This window comes from Urtica dioica, chromosome 12 (assembly GCF_054948205.1).
Source record: "Urtica dioica subsp. dioica isolate 48M chromosome 12, U.dioica_male_clone48M_v1_H2, whole genome shotgun sequence".
Taxonomy (NCBI): domain Eukaryota; kingdom Viridiplantae; phylum Streptophyta; class Magnoliopsida; order Rosales; family Urticaceae; genus Urtica; species Urtica dioica.
In genome coordinates this window covers 8741760-8753196 of record NC_142767.1, presented here as the reverse complement: position 1 = coordinate 8753196, position 11437 = coordinate 8741760, and the positions used below count along the sequence as shown (strand labels likewise).

Here is an 11437-nt window from a genome sequence, read left to right as displayed (position 1 = left end):
CGAAGAAATGATTATGACAAGTAAGTCACAGCCAATAACAAGGCTGTGGCGTACATGCTCTCAAACATATCTCATGTGTTGCGAACCATGATGGACGGGAATGAGACTATTGTGGAGATCCTTGACTCGCTGCAAGAAATGTTTGATATGCAGAGCGAGCAAGCCCGCGTTGAACTCACCCGTAAGTGCACTAGCACTAGGATGATCGCGGGAACTCTTGTGAGGGATCATGTCATGAAAATGACTAATTACTTTACCGAAGCTGAACTCCATGGGGCACAGATAGATGAGGTTACTCATGTGGGAATAATTATGAACTCTCTTTCGAGTGATTTCATATAATTCACATATAACTATATTATGAATAAGTTGAATTATAGATTGTCTCAACTATTGAATGAATTACAGACTTTCGAGTCTATCACTCGACATGGGAAGAACAAAGGATTGGCTAACTATGCTGACAAGAGTTCTTCGCCTAAAACTAAGAAGAAATGGTATTTTGGTGCCGAGTCACCTAAGGCACATCTTAGCACTTCAAAAAAGAAAGGTCTTTCTTGGAAGGAAAAGAGAAAGTTCAAGAGGAGTGGGGATGATAAAGAGAAGAAGCAAGATAGCATTGGTAAATATTACCACTGCAATATTGAAGGTCATTGGAAGAGGCATTGTCCTTTGTACTTAGCCGAGCTTTAGAAAAACAAGAAGAATGTTGGTATGGTGCTTTAAAATTCATGATTAAAGATATCCTAAAAATGTTGTTTGAGGATAATTGTCACGACCCGCGACCTCTCGTCGCCGGTTCACGAGCCGCGACGGTGGGTTACGTCACAAGTCACAACGTCACTATAATAATATATCTCATATCCACAGGAATAACATTATATAACCATAATAATCTTAATACTTATGTTAAACGTAATATGATATCATATAAGTATTATAAGTCGTTATATAAAAACCTGGGTAAATTTTTCGTTTTTCTCAATTCAAACTTTGAGTCTCACTACGACTCTAAATATTTACATAACAGCTCCTGGGTTTACGTATAATTACAGGAAATAGTTTTAGGAGCGTAGAGTACGAAAGGGGTTCAACAAAATATAGTTATAACTATAGAAGAGGTTGATCCCGAGTGAGTCTCCACTAGCCCAAAGGTCAAGAGATACACGTCCGGTCTTCGTCTTCAACTCCTTGCTCACATCGGCGCCTTGCCCTTTTCTACATTACCAAGGGTCATAAACTATGAGTCGATTGACTCAGCAAGTGGGAGTCTAACTTAGAAAAATAAAGCGACTAAATGCCATGTGATATCATGTGACGTGCAAACAAGCACATAATAATGCATGGATGCAAATCTACCAAGTCTAGAGCATGACTCTTGTGTATACACTTTAACTAGAACTTGTCGTCTTTAAGGTTACACACATCCCCCGCTATAACCTTCAGAACGACAAGAGACCAGCCTTAGACTTCGAGCAGCAGTCGTCCGGCGGCCTAAGAGTTTTAACGTCTGTCTGGGATCCACTAATGGTACCAACTTCATTCGGCGTCGGCGCAACCCCCAGGCCCTCATAGCCCATCAAGGTGCGTCCTTCAGGTCCTCATAACCTGGCATTAAGATCGGGTGCGACTCTTGGTCGACTTCCCGATAAATGAGTACTCAGCGCCATCCCCCAGGCCCTCATAGCCCGTCAGGGTTCATTTCGTTTTGGTACCATCGACGCAACAATTCTTTAAGGTTCAGGTACTCTGAAGCACTCAGAGTACACACCTATGCTACTTACAGGAGAGCGACTCAGGATAAATCCTGAAAGAAATTTCATTTCCCTTTTATGCTCGTTAGTGTTTTAGGTTGAAGACTCGGGATATGACTCCCGGTACTTCTACCCTCGATTTGAATTCGAGAGTTAAACACGGCTCTCCTATCTCCCCCGTTCTAACGGGTCATCACAGCCTAAGGAAATTATATCACATATCAGAGGCTGGGTTTCACAAATCTTACGTTTGAACTTATTGAGCGAACTCACGCTAAGTTTTCAGGAAAAGCGGCCGAAGCCTTAATCTTTGAGATTATTCGATTTTAAAGCTTTCCTATTCTTGTTTACTAACAAACAATAATGCACGTAAACAGGGTTATTCCCTTGGTATGTAGTTGACTTAAGTCTCCACACTTACCCGGAAAAAGATCGCCTGAAAATTGTTGACTTCCGGAGTTTCCTTTCTTTTCACGCTTCCTGAGACTCTACACGACCTGGAGCGTTAACACGTTCTGAAGTGTCGAGAAACTAAAATCCAAAGTTGAAATCTTATCAGTCACCATATCTCCAACTTGTCATAAACTCTCAAACATGTCAATAAACCATATAACTTGTCAACAAATTCACTTTACTTGACATAACTTTTCTATCTCAAAAACGAGCTAACCAAACTCGAAACGAACAAACTCATCTCAAATCACAAATCATCACTTTAAATTCCAAATTCCCAAATCCCGAAACTATAATCATAATAATCCAAAACTCATGTCATTTCTTCAAGTCACGTTAACCAAATCCAAGAATTAAGACCCGAGGCTCAAATTATAGATACACAACAGTCTCAAGGCCACAATATCACAATATGGCTCACGGCTACAAACACCCAAACAGCCACAACAAGTCACACAGGCATAACGACCACACGGCCAAGATTTTCACATCAACCAAACAATTTTAACGTCTCATAATCACTACAGCCTCATAATTCTAGCACAACAATGATCCTCACTGACTCAAAATTTCAAATCGACACACAGAGCCAAAACAATTCCAAACCAAAACGAGTTCAATTCACAAATCCAACAAAACCAAAAACACTCTCGGCCAAAATTCACGTCACACGGCCAACAAACAAATTCGAGTTCAATTTCTTCAATTTCAAGTCATCAATATCGATTATCAAACTCAAATAACAACTAATCACCTCCAATTCTTCAGAAATCATCAAAGAACACGAAATCCCCAAAACCAATTTCTCAAAACCCTAGTTTCCAATTCGGGTCAAGGAGATTTACCTTGTTTCTGGAGGAATTGGACTCTCCGGCGTGCTCTCTCTCGATTCCTGTGGTTCTTCCTTGGTCGGCGGCTTTGGGTGAGCTCGCGGCGGCCGTTCTCCTCGCCGGAGCGCGCGCGCGGTCGCTGTGAGACGCGCGGGAGACAAAGCGACGAAGACGAGGAAGAAGAAGAAAGGAAAAGGGAGAAGATGAGGTGACTATGGCCGAGTGGTGAGGGGTTTCCCGAGCTTTGATGGCTGCTGAAATTTTTTTTTCCTTTCTTGTTTTCTGCAGAGTCGCGCGCGAGTGGAGGGGAAGAAGAAAAAAGAAGTTACGTGAAGAAGGGAAAAGAAGAGAGTAGAAGATAGAAGAAGATAAGAGAAAAAGAAAGAATGGTTTATTTAATTACTAACTCTACTTTTCCTCCATCTTCTAAAATCAACCCCACTCTCACGTTTTTATTTCCAAACAACTCCAAAAACGTTACAATCACGTCCTTGTCACAAAATTTTGTGACTAAAACCCGTACTCGCTCGAACTTTTAATTAAGTTATTCAAACTGAGACTTTCCTCGTTCGTTCTTGATTAATTTAAATATATTTAAGGTTTCTCGAAAATAATTCTCATCCTTGAGAATTTATTTCTTAAATTAAATTCCGGCATATTTCTTCGGAAATAATTTATTATTCGAGACGAACTCGATAAATCCTTTATTTATTCCGAGATTTTTCATTACCTTAAAATAATTTAAATTAACTCGCTAAACTTCAACGTCCATAATTTATTCAAGAACTTACTTGTAACACACGAAAGCTCATTTATTAACCGTAAACTACAAATGGCGAGATTCAAAAGTTTATCCCTTACAATCCTTACCCCCTTAAAAGAGTTTCGTCCTCGAAACTTAAAACAGAGCAGAGTACTTCTTTTGCATCTCACTCTCAAGCTCCCATGTAGCTTCCTCTACAGCATGTCTCTTCCACAAAACCTTGACCAAAGGAATGGTCTTGTTCCTTAAGACTTTATCTTTGCGATCGAGAATCGCTACAGCTGACTCTTCATATCTGACCTCACGAGAGATCTCAACCTCTTGCTCTTGTAGAACATGCGAAAGGTCAGACACGTACTTCTGTAGACACATGGAACACATCATGGAGGTTGGACATGGATGGCGGCAACGCCAAGCGATAAGAGGTCTTGCCTACACGCTCAAGGATCTCAAAAGGTCCAACATACCTTGGAATGAGCTTCTCTTTCTTTCCAAACCTCATAACTCCTCGCATGGGTGAGATCTTCAGAAAAACTTTCTCTCCGGCTCCAAACTCTAAAGGTCTTCTATGCCTGCCAGCGTAGTTTTTCTGACGACCTTGGGATGTCTTCATCTCGAACCTTCAGTTGATAGTATCCCAAACGCAAGTCAATCTTTGAGAACATTATTGCTCATGTGATCAAAAAGATCATTGATCCGTAGCAACGGATACTTGTTCTTGATCGTTACTTAGTTCAACCCACGGTTGTCAATACAGAGCCGTAAGGAACCATCTGCCTTCTTAACGAACAAGACAGGCGCTCCCTAAGGTGAATGGCTCGGTCGTATGAACCCTTTGTCGAGCAACTCTTGTAGCTACGTTTTGAATTCTTCCAATTCTGCTGGAGTCATACGATATGGAGCTTTCTATATCGGAGCTGTACCTGGAATGAGTTCTATGTTGAACTAAACTTCTCGATCAGGAGGTAGACCTGGAAGATCTTCAGGAAAAAAAAATCAAGGAAATCTCTAGCAACTGGAATCTCATGCGGCTGTGGTTTGACTGTCTTCGTGACGTCTACCACGCTTGCAAGGTAACCAGTGCAACCCTGATGCATCATCTTTACGGCCTTCAGCGCCGATACGATCGAAAAACTCGATTTTCGAGAGGAACCTTGGAACTACAGCGTTCCAAGTCCTGGGTTCTTGAACAGAACCAACTTCTTTCGGCAATCTATGATTACATGGTGGGTATTTAACCAGTCCATTCCAAGAATTACGTCATAGTCTACCATTTCCAATTCTATCAAGTCTGCTTTCATCATCCGGTCATGAACTCAGATGGGCACATCTTTATACCAGCATAATGACTGGTACTTTTCTCCAGAAGGCGTAGCCGTAACGAACGGGTACGAGAATTCCTTCTGATGCTCACCTAACTGATCAGACTTCCTAGATGCGATGAATGAATGCGTGGTTCCTGAATCTATAATGCATATGCAGAGAAGGAATGCACGAAAATCTGACCTGTGATAGCGGTGGACGACCCTGCTCGCACCTCATCTTCACGGATGGAGAAGACTCTGGCATTGCCTTTCGGTTGCTCTTTGGGTGCAGGGGTCTTCACTTCTGGATTCTCACATACTCGGGACAGATGTCCCTCTTTCCCGCATCTGAAACACACTAGCGCACGAGCATAACACTCTCCCTCGTGCGATCTGCCACACCTTTGGCATACGGTCATCTGATTACTTCCAGATGTCATAGGCTTCTTACTGGGCGGCCCTGACTCTCCGCTATCTTCACGTCCTCTGTTCTGGTTCATCGACTGTGATTGATTTCAAGAACTTCCTTGAGGTCGATAACTCAAGCCTTGTTGGGACCTCATTCCATCTCCTCGCTGTGGCTGGTTATCCCATCCTAATTGGGATCTGAATCTTCCCCTTGATTCGCTCTGCTTTGGGCCAGCAGCTTCAGAAGGTGTTGCAGCAGTTGGTTTTAGTGCAGGAGTTCGATCACCCTCGCGCCAACCAGCAATCCGTAAAGCTCTTTGCACGGCGTTGGCGTATGAGCGAGGTCCATCATCTCCGCTATCCACTTGGCTCACGATGTCAACGTTGAGTCCATGCATGTACTTCATCTTCCTAGCCTGATCAGTAGGGACTAGGGAAGGAGCGAACCTAGCTAACATGTCGAACTTTGTCGTATATTCTGATACCGACATTGAGCCTTGACGCAGGTTCATAAACTCGCGTACCTTGTTCGACAGGTTAGCTTCACTCAGATACTTCCCGTGGAAGAGATTGAGGAAATGAACCCACGTCATTGAGTGAACATCCTCAGTCGACGCCATCACCTCCCACCAGCCCCTGGCCTCATCCTCCAGTTGATTCACAGCGCAAGCCACTCTCTCGGTATCGGACAGCTGCATGTAGTTGAAGATCTGCTGCATCTTCTTAACCCAATTCTCAGCTGCAGCTGGATCCCCATGGCTGTCAAACGTCGGAGGCTTCTGCTTACGAAACCTCTCGTATACCGGCTCGCTCACAGGAGGAACGACGTCAGGAATCTGGAAATTGAGCTCCTCAAGAGGCTCCATATGTACTGGCGGTGGATTCTCATGTCGTTCCTCTGGAACTGGAGGCGCTGGTTGCTGTGGAGGCGGCGCGTTCAACCTCATTAAGAGATCCGCGATCGTGCGGTTTGCTCTTCCAGCTGCTGCGCGAGCCTCTGACTCAACTCATCTCTTTGGGTCGCGTCAGCAGCTTGTCTCTCCAGCGTGCGTCTGATCTCCGCGAGATCCGCCGCTGTAACATTCTCGGCATTTGTTGGGTCTCGCCTAGGGCCCATGCCTTCTTAACCTTCAACTGGAAGAAAGCATACTCAAATCTCAAATCATAACATCGAGAATGCGAGAAAAGAACATATCAACACACGATCATATCTCAAAACGCGATCTCATAAACATTTCTCATATCTTCATCAAGTCAAAAGAGACATGCAACCTGCATTCGTGCATCTACTATTTACACGTCACATGGCAACTAACGCTATCTACACAAATCTATAGACTCCCAAAAAAAAGACTAGCCTAACCCGAGGCTTAGTCGGACAGATCTCAAAAAGGGTACTCATGTCGCTGTTTACTAACTATCCGCGTCCTACGAACAAAAAAGGCAATAGCAAGCTCAGCATGATCCCACAATTAGTACCAGAAACGTGTATCTCAAGTCTACATGAAAGGTTAAACCTGGGCTCTGATACCACAAAACCTGTCACGACCCGCGACCTCTCGTCGCCGGTTCACGAGCCGCGACGGTGGGTTACGTCACAAGTCACAACGTCACTATAATAATATATCTCATATCCACAGGAATAACATTATATAACCATAATAATCTTAATACTTATGTTAAACGTAATATGATATCATATAAGTATTATAAGTCGTTATATAAAAACCTGGGTAAATTTTTCGTTTTTCTCAATTCAAACTTTGAGTCTCACTACGACTCTAAATATTTACATAACAGCTCCTGGGTTTACGTATAATTACAGGAAATAGTTTTAGGAGCGTAGAGTACGAAAGGGGTTCAACAAAATATAGTTATAACTATAGAAGAGGTTGATCCCGAGTGAGTCTCCACTAGCCCAAAGGTCAAGAGATACACGTCCGGTCTTCGTCTTCAACTCCTTGCTCACATCGGCGCCTTGCCCTTTTCTACATTACCAAGGGTCATAAACTATGAGTCGATTGACTCAGCAAGTGGGAGTCTAACTTAGAAAAATAAAGCGACTAAATGCCATGTGATATCATGTGACGTGCAAACAAGCACATAATAATGCATGGATGCAAATCTACCAAGTCTAGAGCATGACTCTTGTGTATACACTTTAACTAGAACTTGTCGTCTTTAAGGTTACACACATCCCCCGCTATAACCTTCAGAACGACAAGAGACCAGCCTTAGACTTCGAGCAGCAGTCGTCCGGCGGCCTAAGAGTTTTAACGTCTGTCTGGGATCCACTAATGGTACCAACTTCATTCGGCGTCGGCGCAACCCCCAGGCCCTCATAGCCCATCAAGGTGCGTCCTTCAGGTCCTCATAACCTGGCATTAAGATCGGGTGCGACTCTTGGTCGACTTCCCGATAAATGAGTACTCAGCGCCATCCCCCAGGCCCTCATAGCCCGTCAGGGTTCATTTCGTTTTGGTACCATCGACGCAACAATTCTTTAAGGTTCAGGTACTCTGAAGCACTCAGAGTACACACCTATGCTACTTACAGGAGAGCGACTCAGGATAAATCCTGAAAGAAATTTCATTTCCCTTTTATGCTCGTTAGTGTTTTAGGTTGAAGACTCGGGATATGACTCCCGGTACTTCTACCCTCGATTTGAATTCGAGAGTTAAACACGGCTCTCCTATCTCCCCCGTTCTAACGGGTCATCACAGCCTAAGGAAATTATATCACATATCAGAGGCTGGGTTTCACAAATCTTACGTTTGAACTTATTGAGCGAACTCACGCTAAGTTTTCAGGAAAAGCGGCCGAAGCCTTAATCTTTGAGATTATTCGATTTTAAAGCTTTCCTATTCTTGTTTACTAACAAACAATAATGCACGTAAACAGGGTTATTCCCTTGGTATGTAGTTGACTTAAGTCTCCACACTTACCCGGAAAAAGATCGCCTGAAAATTGTTGACTTCCGGAGTTTCCTTTCTTTTCACGCTTCCTGAGACTCTACACGACCTGGAGCGTTAACACGTTCTGAAGTGTCGAGAAACTAAAATCCAAAGTTGAAATCTTATCAGTCACCATATCTCCAACTTGTCATAAACTCTCAAACATGTCAATAAACCATATAACTTGTCAACAAATTCACTTTACTTGACATAACTTTTCTATCTCAAAAACGAGCTAACCAAACTCGAAACGAACAAACTCATCTCAAATCACAAATCATCACTTTAAATTCCAAATTCCCAAATCCCGAAACTATAATCATAATAATCCAAAACTCATGTCATTTCTTCAAGTCACGTTAACCAAATCCAAGAATTAAGACCCGAGGCTCAAATTATAGATACACAACAGTCTCAAGGCCACAATATCACAATATGGCTCACGGCTACAAACACCCAAACAGCCACAACAAGTCACACAGGCATAACGACCACACGGCCAAGATTTTCACATCAACCAAACAATTTTAACGTCTCATAATCACTACAGCCTCATAATTCTAGCACAACAATGATCCTCACTGACTCAAAATTTCAAATCGACACACAGAGCCAAAACAATTCCAAACCAAAACGAGTTCAATTCACAAATCCAACAAAACCAAAAACACTCTCGGCCAAAATTCACGTCACACGGCCAACAAACAAATTCGAGTTCAATTTCTTCAATTTCAAGTCATCAATATCGATTATCAAACTCAAATAACAACTAATCACCTCCAATTCTTCAGAAATCATCAAAGAACACGAAATCCCCAAAACCAATTTCTCAAAACCCTAGTTTCCAATTCGGGTCAAGGAGATTTACCTTGTTTCTGGAGGAATTGGACTCTCCGGCGTGCTCTCTCTCGATTCCTGTGGTTCTTCCTTGGTCGGCGGCTTTGGGTGAGCTCGCGGCGGCCGTTCTCCTCGCCGGAGCGCGCGCGCGGTCGCTGTGAGACGCGCGGGAGACAAAGCGACGAAGACGAGGAAGAAGAAGAAAGGAAAAGGGAGAAGATGAGGTGACTATGGCCGAGTGGTGAGGGGTTTCCCGAGCTTTGATGGCTGCTGAAATTTTTTTTTCCTTTCTTGTTTTCTGCAGAGTCGCGCGCGAGTGGAGGGGAAGAAGAAAAAAGAAGTTACGTGAAGAAGGGAAAAGAAGAGAGTAGAAGATAGAAGAAGATAAGAGAAAAAGAAAGAATGGTTTATTTAATTACTAACTCTACTTTTCCTCCATCTTCTAAAATCAACCCCACTCTCACGTTTTTATTTCCAAACAACTCCAAAAACGTTACAATCACGTCCTTGTCACAAAATTTTGTGACTAAAACCCGTACTCGCTCGAACTTTTAATTAAGTTATTCAAACTGAGACTTTCCTCGTTCGTTCTTGATTAATTTAAATATATTTAAGGTTTCTCGAAAATAATTCTCATCCTTGAGAATTTATTTCTTAAATTAAATTCCGGCATATTTCTTCGGAAATAATTTATTATTCGAGACGAACTCGATAAATCCTTTATTTATTCCGAGATTTTTCATTACCTTAAAATAATTTAAATTAACTCGCTAAACTTCAACGTCCATAATTTATTCAAGAACTTACTTGTAACACACGAAAGCTCATTTATTAACCGTAAACTACAAACGGCGAGATTCAAAAGTTTATCCCTTACAATAATTAATCATGAGCATACTTCTTTTCATGTTGCAGAGCAGCTTTGATGGAGCACGAAAGTATGTCGATGAGCTTGCCAAACAATGACAGATTCAATCCCGAGTTGTAGAGAAGCTCATGCACCAGTTAAAGATCTAATATCTCCGCTAGTTTTATTAATTTCATTTATTGGATTTTTTTATCGAACATGGTGATGTGTCAGAATATAATCCAAGTTTTCTAGATTGTAGCATTTCATGGCTATTTCAGATATTATGAATCTTATCTTTTTGTTTCATTATTTATAAACACATGGTTGTGTCATTAAATATTTCTCTCTTATTTATGGAATACCTTTATGATATTGATTATGCATGAGTATTTTTTTTTCCTAGAGTTGAATACTATAGAATATGAAGGAATTGAATTACCGTTCTTATTGCGCATAATTATATTTTCTAAGTTATATCTCTGTTAGAAATATAATTAGGATTTATTGCTTTCTTTATTTCTTATACTGAATGTATTTAATTGTTAAGAACTATTTAGAGCATTGATTGCGTCTAAAATAATCATTACCTTATATCGACAATGATCTATGCGAGTAAGAGATAATAAGGAGACACAACGATAAAGTTAGTATTGATGATAAAAATTGATTGAGTGGGAACATCCTTAGATGGAATCTAGCCACTATAGTTCAAATTATTGAGTGGAAGCATTCTTAACTGGAACCTAGCCACTATTAATGAATGGGAGGATCCTTAAATAGAACATAACCACTATAGTTCAAATTATTGAGTGAGAGCGTCTTTAACTGGAATCTAACCACTATTGTTCAATGATTAAGTGGGAGTGTCCTTACCTGAAATCTGGCCACTATTGTTCAATAACTAAATAGCAACATCCTTAACAGTACTCAAGCCATTATTTGAAGTGGCATCCTTAATTGGAACATAGCTACTATTACTCGATAATTTGAGTGGGAGCATAGTTAATAGTTACCTTACAACAATGTCAATAATCGAGTGAAAGCATCCTTGGCTGTATCCTTGTCACTATCATCAATGAAATCTTTCCTTGAATTGAAAGACTTGATTGTGAAGTATCACAAAAGTGTTGGAATTGATCTAGGGTTAAGAAAAGATTTAACGCTTCGAGCATGCAGCGGAAAATAAAAAATTTCTTTTAAACAAGCACTACTACAAATTCACATTTCTGGTGCGGAAGGGTATTAGGTGCGACATGTCGCACCTAAGCACATATTAGGTGCGAC

At 41.5% G+C, this 11437-nt stretch overlaps 2 long non-coding RNA genes across 2 annotated transcripts; both read right to left on the bottom strand.

Moving 5' to 3' along the window:
• Positions 1-930: 930 nt before the first annotated feature.
• On the bottom strand, positions 931-3362 carry LOC149378944 (uncharacterized). Its single transcript, XR_016294238.1, has 3 exons — positions 3053-3362; positions 2176-2285; positions 931-1218 (listed from the first exon to the last, which is right to left on the bottom strand). It is a non-coding gene; the product is annotated as an uncharacterized LOC149378944 (long non-coding RNA).
• Positions 3363-7212: 3850 nt separating this feature from the next.
• LOC149378943 (uncharacterized) lies at positions 7213-9644 on the bottom strand. Its single transcript, XR_016294236.1, has 3 exons — positions 9335-9644; positions 8458-8567; positions 7213-7500 (listed from the first exon to the last, which is right to left on the bottom strand). It is a non-coding gene; the product is annotated as an uncharacterized LOC149378943 (long non-coding RNA).
• Between the last annotated feature and the right edge of the window lie 1793 nt (positions 9645-11437).